This window comes from Polypterus senegalus, chromosome 6 (assembly GCF_016835505.1).
Source record: "Polypterus senegalus isolate Bchr_013 chromosome 6, ASM1683550v1, whole genome shotgun sequence".
In the NCBI taxonomy this organism is placed as follows: Eukaryota; Metazoa; Chordata; class Cladistia; order Polypteriformes; family Polypteridae; genus Polypterus; species Polypterus senegalus.
In genome coordinates, this window is record NC_053159.1 from 156,038,887 (window position 1) to 156,048,636 (window position 9,750).

Sequence of the window (9,750 nt, forward strand, 5' to 3'; positions counted from 1 at the left end):
CCATGGGAGTAAAAAGTATGGGAAACCTAATGAAGAAAAATTTTAAAATATTCCTCAAAGCCAACTTGCATATGTAGAAGGTGTCTTCAGTTAAATACTTATTCTTCTTTTCTTCCTAGAGGCCCAGTTTTCTGCAGCTTTCGCTAATCAAAGTCCCCAGGATTTGGGCCATCCAAGGAGATCAGCATGAGATTATTTAGTGTGCTTTGATTCATGCGATTTCTCAAACATGTCTTATCCTTTTAAGGGCAGAAAACCGCCTTTTACATGCAGCTGTGCTCACTGAGATCACTAGCCCAATATGAGCTAGTTTGGTAAATTTGGGAATGACTCTTTGTGTTCTGATGTCGTTACCATTTTTTAGTAAAATCTGTTTTGGACTGAAGTCTTTGTATGATTGACTTCTGATCATTTTTGATGCAACTGTCCATTCTTGCCTGCTACTTTCATATTTTAAAATTGAAGAGCTACCATTTTTGGAGTAATGATCAAAAAGAATGTGGTCAGTGGCTTCAAAAAAAAGGGCCAGTTTTAAATCCATAGATCCCTGTCACTCTCCATGGGCACGACAGCACAACTGCGGGGAGTTATTGAGGTAGTTGGAGCGATCGTTGTCAATTGTTTCATTGGCTTCCTGCGCCCATATATAGTGGCGAGTGGCTGGGGCTGCTACCCAGCAGGGATGCCCTGGAGGACTGGAGGAGGGCTTGCGCCTACTCCAGACCATTAAGGGGGCGACCGCCTTGGTGACTTTGGGAACCACGTGTACAGAGCTTTGAAGCTCAGCTCTGTAGGAGCCTGTTGTCACCACCAGGGGGCACCCCAATGCCTATAGAGCCTTGGACCTCAGAACTTCCGCCACACCCGGAAGTGCTGGGGGAAGAGGATCAGGGACATCCAGAGTGCTTCTGGATGCAGAGCCGCTACTTACGCCACACCGGGGAGTGCTGGTGGAAGATTTCCAGGAGGCACCTAGAGCACATCCGGGTGTGTATAAAAGGGGCCACCTCCCTCCATTCGATGGCTGGAGTCAAGTGGAAGAGGACAGAGCTTGGGAGGAGAGGAAAGAGGCAACCTGAAATGTAAAGGCATTGTGAAGAAAGGCCTGGACTTTGGGGTGATTGGTGCTGCGGCACTGGATTGTGTGTGTGGCACCTTGTGGTGCCCTAATATAATATATATATATATATATTGCATAGTTTACTGTTAAATAATGCAAAGAGTATGTGACATGTGTATATATATATATATATATATATATATATATATATATATATATCACGCATCGCATGCAGTAGGAGATCGCAGACGGATCTTAAAACACATCGAAGGATGTTCGCCGGCGGGGAATGGCGGGGTACTAACCTTGTTTCTTTGTTTTCCAGACCCAAAGACACTCCGCCATAAGACCTGCCCGCAGTACGTCTACTTCCGCCCTCCCTCCGCCATCTTTGATGACGTCATTGTCTCCCATCATCCATCACTTCTTCCCAGCATTCCTGCACTTCCGGCTCCTCCCATATAAAAATGGCCGCGACGCCTAGTATGGCGTCGCGCATGAATTGTTTATGTTTGACCAAACTGTTTACTTTTGAAATTCTGGAGTGTCGACAATATAAGGGGCCGGAAAACCCCAAACCTTTTTGTTGTCTCCTACTGAATTTGTTACATTGGCGTAGTCGGCAGGATCGTTGTCCGAGAGAAATGTCGGAAGGACAGGACCTGAATTCTGTGCTACAGGGGATGAGCGCCCAACTCGCGGCACTGCAGCAATCCCAGGCCGCGACCAACCGGGAGTTGGACTTAACAAGGGCCCAGCTGGCCGAAGCCCGGAGAGCGATAGCAGAACGTCCACGCCATACACCGCCACCCCTGGTACCTATGACAGAGGCCGATGATGTAGAGTCCTACCTAGGGATCTTTGAAAGGATGGCCACCCGGAACGAGTGGCAGCGGTCCGAGTGGGCGTCCATCTTGGCGCCCTACCTGAAGGGTCCCGCGCAGCGCGCTTATTACGACCTCCCTGAGGAGGAGGCCGCCAAATACGACATCCTAAAGAAGGAGATACTGGCTCGCTACGGCATAACACCGGGCCAGCAGGCGGCGGAATGGAGAACCTGGCAGTTCGACCCGAAGAAGCCGGCCCGAGCGCAGGCATTCGAGTTCTGGGGTAAGATCGGGAGGTGGCTACGGCCAGAAAGCCCCCAAGCCAGAAAAGTGGTCGAACAAGTGGCCTGTGAAGGCCTGGTTAACGCCCTACCTAGTTCTCTCGCCCAGCAGGTCCGGTCACATCCTTATAAGGAAATGTCAGGTCTCCTGGAGTTACTGGAACGTCAACTGGCGGTCTACCGATCCGGGGGATCGGAACGGCAAGCGCGTGGGAACCGACAGGGACGGGTGGCCCACCCGAGCCCTCTCGACACGCTGCGGAAGCGCCGCAGAAATTCAAAGAAAAGCCGGCCTCCCCACGCTGTTACAAGTGTGGAGAGATCGGTCATCTACTGCCAACCTGCCCCCTCAACACATCATCGGAGCCGATGGACTGCACCTGGGCTACTAAAGAGAGGTACTGTACTCCGTCTCACCTGCTGGCAAGTCCGAATACGGGAGTGGTGTTGTTAAATGGGCACTCGGTGGTGGCTTTGTTCGACTCCGGCAGTAACATTACCATTGTTGCTCGCCGTTTTGTCTTACCGCGACAGTGGCTCACGAAACATTTACAAGTCACTTGTGTACACGGGGAGACCAGATCATATCGATCCGCCCAGTGTTACGTTACCTGGAAGGGGCAGGTGTCCAATTTGATGGTTGCGGTGTTGCCTGAACCCCCCTATCCAGGAATCTTGGGGCAAGACTGGTCCAAAATTAGCAGCGGTAGGATGAACACCGCTCCCAGAGCCTCCTTGGGTCTAGCCATGAGGGGACGAGGTGCCCTTCCCGCGATCTCCACGCCATGCACAGGGGCAAGCCAAGATGGCGTAGGCGTGTCGGGAGTGGATTCCCGAGCGACATCCTCTGACCCGGAAGTATCCGCCGGGGAAGGGACAAGCCGGGGGACACTTCCGCCAAACCCGTCTCATGATCCGTTAAGCAACCTGGATCATCAATTTCGGTCTACGCCTGCATCTTTTAAAAGAGAACAGTGGAATGATGATTCCCTGCGGTTTGCCCGGAATGCAGTTGTTCTTCCTGGTAGCACACATGCTGATGGTTCCATGCCACGTGAGCCCTTCTTTGTGTTAGAAAATGATCTGTTGTATCAGGTGGCAACTCACGAGGGTGAGGTGCGGAAACTGTTGTTAGTGCCACGTACCTTCCGGCGGGAGGTGTGTGAACTAGCACACGCTCACCTCTTAGGCGCCCATCTTGGGGCCGAAAAAACATTAGAGAGAGTTAAACTCCGCTTTTATTGGCCTGGGATCAATGAGGAGGTCCGGCGTTTTTGTCAGTCCTGTCCGGAATGTCAGATTCGCCAGATTCCGAGGAGGGACCGCGCTCCTCTCATCACTATTCCTTTAATAGACGTCCCGTTTGATAGAATAGGGGTAGATTTAGTACTCAGTACTTTAGTTACTCAGGATAAAGCACCTGAAGACGTCTGTCTATCACCCCCAAACAGACGGGTTGGTTGAACGCTTTAACCAGACGCTCAAACAGATGCTCCGTAAGGTAGTCAGCGCTAATGGCAGGAATTGGGACCAGCTCCTACCGCTCGTCCTTTTTGCCTACAGGCAGGTACCCCAAGCGTCCACGGGCTTATCCCATTTTGAATTATTGTATGGGCGACAGCCCCGGGGACTTTTGGATATCCTAAAAGAGGGCTGGGAGGCCGAACCTCTGCCCTCCTCAAATGTGCTTGAGTATGTTGCGCAACTACGTGACAAGCTTGAAAAAATCAAACCAATCCTAAAAGACCACGTGACTCGTGCGCAGGCAGCTCAGGTCCGGTGTTACAACCGTAACTCGGTCCTCCGAGAGTTCCGTCCGGGGGATCGAGTGATTGTACTCGTTCCCACATCCCATTCTAAATTGTTAGCTCATTGGCAAGGGCCATACGAGGTTAAGGAGAGAAAAGGATTGGTCGACTATTTGGTTCTCCAACCTAATCGTCGACCGACCGAGGATCTACCATGTTAATTTATTAAAGCCTTGGAAAGACCGGGAAGAGTCTCCCAATGCTAGTAGGTCCCTCTCCTTATTCGCTGGCGGGAATGCCCTTAACCTCGGTAAAGAGCTTACCCCCTTACAACGGCAGGAGATTATTAAAACTGTCCACGCCATCCCTGAAGTGGTGAGCGAGACACCGGGCCGAACCACCCTGATTGCGCACGACATAATCACGGAACCCGGGATGATCGTTCGGGAGAGGCCCTACCGACTCCCCGAGGCAAAACGCGCCGAAGTGGAACTGGAGGTGCAACAGATGTTGGATATGGACATAATCGAGGAAAGTAACAGCCCTTGGTCTAGTCCAATTGTCCTTGTTTCCAAGCCTGACGGCCTCATGGAGGTTCTGTAATGACTTTAGACGTCTGAATCAGATCTCCAAATTCGATGCTTACCCGATGCCCCGCATTGATGACCTTCTGGAGCGGCTAGGTGCCGCCCGATACTTGACTACCCTTGACATGACAAAGGGTATTGGCAGATTCCTTTAACGGCATCCGCGAAAGAAAAAACAGCCTTTAGCACCCCTAGCGGGCATTGGCAGTACAAGGTCCTCCCATTTGGGCTGCACGGGGCACCGGCTACCTTTCAACGTCTGGTGGATAGAGTGTTGAAGCCCCACCAGTCCTATAGTGCCGCCTACCTCGATGACATAGTCATCTATTCCGGCACCTGGGAGGAACATTTATTGCAGCTCTCAGCTGTCCTCGCGACATTGGCTAACGCCGGCCTCCGTATTAATCCTCGCAAATGTTTCTTTGGCTTACAGGAGGCCAAGTATTTAGGGTACCTAGTGGGACGAGGACAGGTGAGACCACAATGCTCCAAAATTAAAGACATCCTGGAATGGCCCCATCCAAGTACCAAGAAACAGGTGCAGGCTTTCTTGGGGCTAGCTGGGTATTACTGCCGGTTCGTACCCCGTTTCTCCGAAAGAGCAGCACCCTTGACTAATTTAACAAAGAAAGGTGCTCCCCTCCACGTGGTATAGACCGATGTGGCAGAACATGCATTCAGTGACTTAAAGAAGGCCCTAACGTCGGTGCCTGTGTTACGGACTCCGGATTTTGGAGCTCCTTTTATCCTCCAGACCAATGCTTCGGACACAGGCTTGGGTGCCGTGTTGAGCCAAAGTATCGATGGTGTTGAACACCCCGTAATGTACCTGAGCTGGAAACTGCTGGACCGGGAGACCCGGTATGCGGCGGTGGAGAGGGAAGCCCTGGCCATAAAGTGGGCTGTGACTTATCTCCGGTACTACCTGTTGGGTCGCGAGTTTACTCTGGTGACTGACCACGCCGCGTTGCAGTGGATGTCCTTACATAAAGAGTCGAACCCGCAGGTCACCAGGTGGTTTTTGGACTTACAACCTTATAAGTTCACGGTCACTTATCGCCGTGGCAGCCTTCAGGCCAACGCCGATGCTCTCTCCCGTATCCACGACCTCTCGGTTCGGTTCGCCCGTCCTGACGGTTTCGGGCTGAGGGGGGGGTCTTGTCACGCATGCGCGAGTAGGAGATCGCGGATGGATCTTAAAACACATCGAAGGATGTTCGCCGGCAGGGAATGGCGGGGTACTAACCTTGTTTCTTTGTTTTCCAGACCAAAGACACTCCGCCATAAGACCTGCCCGCAGTACGTCTACTTCCGCCCTCCCTCCGCCATCTTTGATGACGTTATTGTCTCCCATCATCCATCACTTCTTCCCAGCATTCCTGCACTTCCGGCTCCTCCCATATAAAAATGGCCGCGACGCCTAGTATGGCGTCTCGCATGAATTGTTTATGTTTGACCAAACTGTTTACTTTTGAAATTCTGGAGTGTCGACAATATAAGGGGCCAGAAAACCCCAAACCTTTTTGTTGTTTCCTACTGAATTTGTTACTATATATATATATATATATATACGGATCGGCACAAGAAAAGGGGGAGAATTCAAAGGGAAAGAATTCAAAGATGGAGAAATCAAACAATAAAAGAAATAGAAAGGTTAAAGGATTTGAAAGGCAGTCTTAGAAGCACGATATGGCCACCTGAAAGGAGGAGACCGCATGAGCTGGGGCCCCATGAAGGAGCGTTAGCTGTGGCGCTCTAGGGGCTAGTTCGCCCCACTGAACATCCAGGTGGAGTGTGGCAAACAAGGAAGGTGCCCTACCTGGGCTTCCGAGGTGCGACCATGTGAGCACGAAGGAAGAAGGGAGGAGAGCCGACCTCGGATGGTCTGGTCGTGATGCCTGGAGGCAGCCAAGATGGAGGTCGAGAGAAAGGAGCTTGTGGCTGCTGAGTCTCCTCCAGTTGCACGAGCAATGTCTTTGTCTGAAATTGCCACATCAGGAGTTGACGCTGCATCATCATTAGTTTGTGGCGTCTCTTTTCTGAAAAAACTAAGCAGTGTTGTTTTCTGAACACTTTTTTTTACTCATGTTGGTAAAACGTTTGGAAAAAAAATAAAAGTACCTATGAATAAGACTTTTGAGTGGGAAAGTGGGAGCCTGTTAGATATTAAATGCACACTAGCACTACGGCAGAGCAAGATATGAACAAAAGAAGGAATGGCAGATGTGCCACTTTAACAAAAAATTAAGCAATTCAGTGACAAAACTTTTGCTCAGGACACAGTGTGCTGCAAGGATTTCTGCACACTTTATGCAATATGGATGTAGGTCCAAATATGAGCAAATATAAGAACGGCAGATGGGGTCACTTTAACAAAACCCTCAGTATGACCAAATATAAAAATGGCAGAGGGAGTCACTTTAACGGGAACCACATTGAGTGCTACAAGGATTTTTGCACACAGAACACACCTAATGCTTAAACCACCGTATATATATTGCTTTACTATGTACTGAACAAGAAGAGACTGGTGGAACATCCAGTTAATGTCAGATTAGTAAAAAAATATTTAAAAGCTCAAAATAAGATCATCTTTATTTATCAACCACACTGAAATCAGTGCTGCCTGTACAGTATGTGCATGGTGTCTGCATTGGTGTGCCCTGTGATGGACTGGTCTATGATTGACTCCGGCCTTGCTCCTAATGATGTCAGGACAGGCTCCCCTCTCTATAATTCCAAAATTGGAGTGAGCATTTTAAGTAAATGGATGGATAGATGGTCAAAATGACAGGAAAACTATATGTTGTATTACTACTGTATTATAGTATAGTACTGTTTTTCATGATACTGATCAACAGTTGTCACCTGTGCACTGTAATGAAGCAAACATTCTTATTTTTCTTGCCACTAAAGCAGTTATTATGATTGTTTGTAAAACTAACCACATAAAAATAATAATCTGCCCTTTATTGAAGCTGAGCTTTGCTTTCATGACAACTGAGGATATTAACTAAAAAGTTAGCCAGCACCCATACCACCTGCTCTTCAGAAAAGGTAATCCACCTGAACCCAGCCAGAACTTGGATAGAAACCCATCTAGGAGGAGCTTGGGCTGCAGCTGTAAGAGGTGTAGGTGAGGCCATCTGGGGATGCATACCTTGAGTTCTGTGTTTGTATCCCAATATCCCAGTGCTGTGTCCTTCGGAAGAGACATAAAATTGAAATCCTGACTCTCTATGGTCAGAAAAGATCTCTGGGCATTTTTTGAAAAAAGTACAGTGTGGTCCAATGTCCTGGCTAAATTGCTTACCATGCCCTGGTCATTCTGGCACCCTAATTATCTGCTCTGTCTTATTGGCTAACTATCTCTCTCACACCCATTCACCACCTAATAGCCAATGTGTGGTGAGAGTACTGGTGCAAAAATGGCCTCCGTGGTGTCATTTTTTTCAGATAAACTGGTACATAGCTTAAATAAATGATTAATTGAAATTTTGTATAGTAGTTTTTCATGTGAAATTGCATTATAAGAAGAGAAAAATAATTGAAATTTAATATCGTTGTTAGGGTAAGAAATACATAGGTATAGAATTTTACCTTAATTGGATAACTAGAAGTGATATCTTAACAGGTATCACCACTATTACATATGCATTACTAACATTATATAAACATAGATAAATAATTTAAATTGTATGTGATCATTACTTATCATTAGATATGAAATTTGACCTAGAGCAGGTGACTGGAAGTGGTAAATTGCTGACCACACAAAGCAATAAGATTTGAAATTTCTATTTGATCTGATTATCAGAAGTAGTTATTTGCCATATAAACTTGCATTATAAACAAAGATAAGTGATTGAAGGTTTGTAAGAAACACACATATATGAAGCATCTTTATAATCGGACAACCAGAAGTGGCATCTACTTTACTTGAACAGGTATAAGGAACGTTGAGTGGAGAACAATCCAAAAAAAAATTACATGGTACAAATACAAAATAACGCCATAATAGGAAGTTTATCTAATAAGGAAAAAGAACTATCAAATAAACTTAAAATTTGAATAAGTACATGTTTTGCTTCACAAGCGGACATATTCAGACAATTACTTTACATATACGAGAAAGTTGACTGGAGAACACTCTAGATTTTTTTTTTGCATTGTGGTCGTAAGAATTACTTATGAACACTTTGAAATCACTTGTTGTTTTTTTTTTATTTTGTCCAGCACCTCCTGACTTAGAGGTATGAGAAAACCCCCACATATGAAATACCATTTGACTTGTTTGTAGTCTGATGTTGAGTTTTTTTCAGTTTCCTACTATTTCTGGCCCTCTACACCTGAAAAACACAAATGTATTGGCCATTTTGGCCATATTATGTGCAGGAAATTACACCCTAATGATAAAGAGTAAACCAATAGTGTCTTCAGCACAACTGATCAGAAGAAACACATGAAGTTCTGCATTGCATTCCACATCAACAGACCCCAGGGATTCACCCCCTTAATGGGATACAAGGGGTCAAATTCAGTCCTTTTTACAAAATTTTCAAAGAATGGGAATTGGTAATATAGATATGTGACATGTTGTTTTATGCTATTTCAAGATTGCTGATCATAAATACAATCATATTTTTGATATTCAATTTTTTACTGGTAGTTCTACCCCTTTAAGAGCACTTTTCAAACATAAGCATGTGGGGTATCATTTTAGAGTATTTCAAGGTCAATGATTATGAATGTGATGTGATTGTTGATCCTTTACTAGGGATCTAGCCCTCTTCCTTTATCAGAAGGAGAAAAACTACCATTGTATTACAATTGAACATATTTAGACTTTAAACATTCAAATTGAAGCACACTCTTTATCATATACTTGATTGCAAGTATTCTTGTTTATTATTATAAACTTCTACCTCATGAAGGAAATCATTACATTTCTTATAAACAGTCTGAATTAGGACAGTGTACGCTAATTCAGACTTTTTTGTTTTGCCAGTCTGCTGAATGTTGTCAAAAATGGCTCTAATATAGCTAGTAGATATCTCCTTGTAACAGATATGTATCATTTAATTAAGGCCATGTTTTAGAAAAATTATTGTCAGTTTTAGAACATGAGTCCATTAAATGCCTTTAATTATAAAAATGATTATAATGTGCATTAATGAAACAAACAAGATCAAAACAAATAAGGTCAAAAATACCTGACAGCAAAGAAATGAAACGAGTGACACTGCA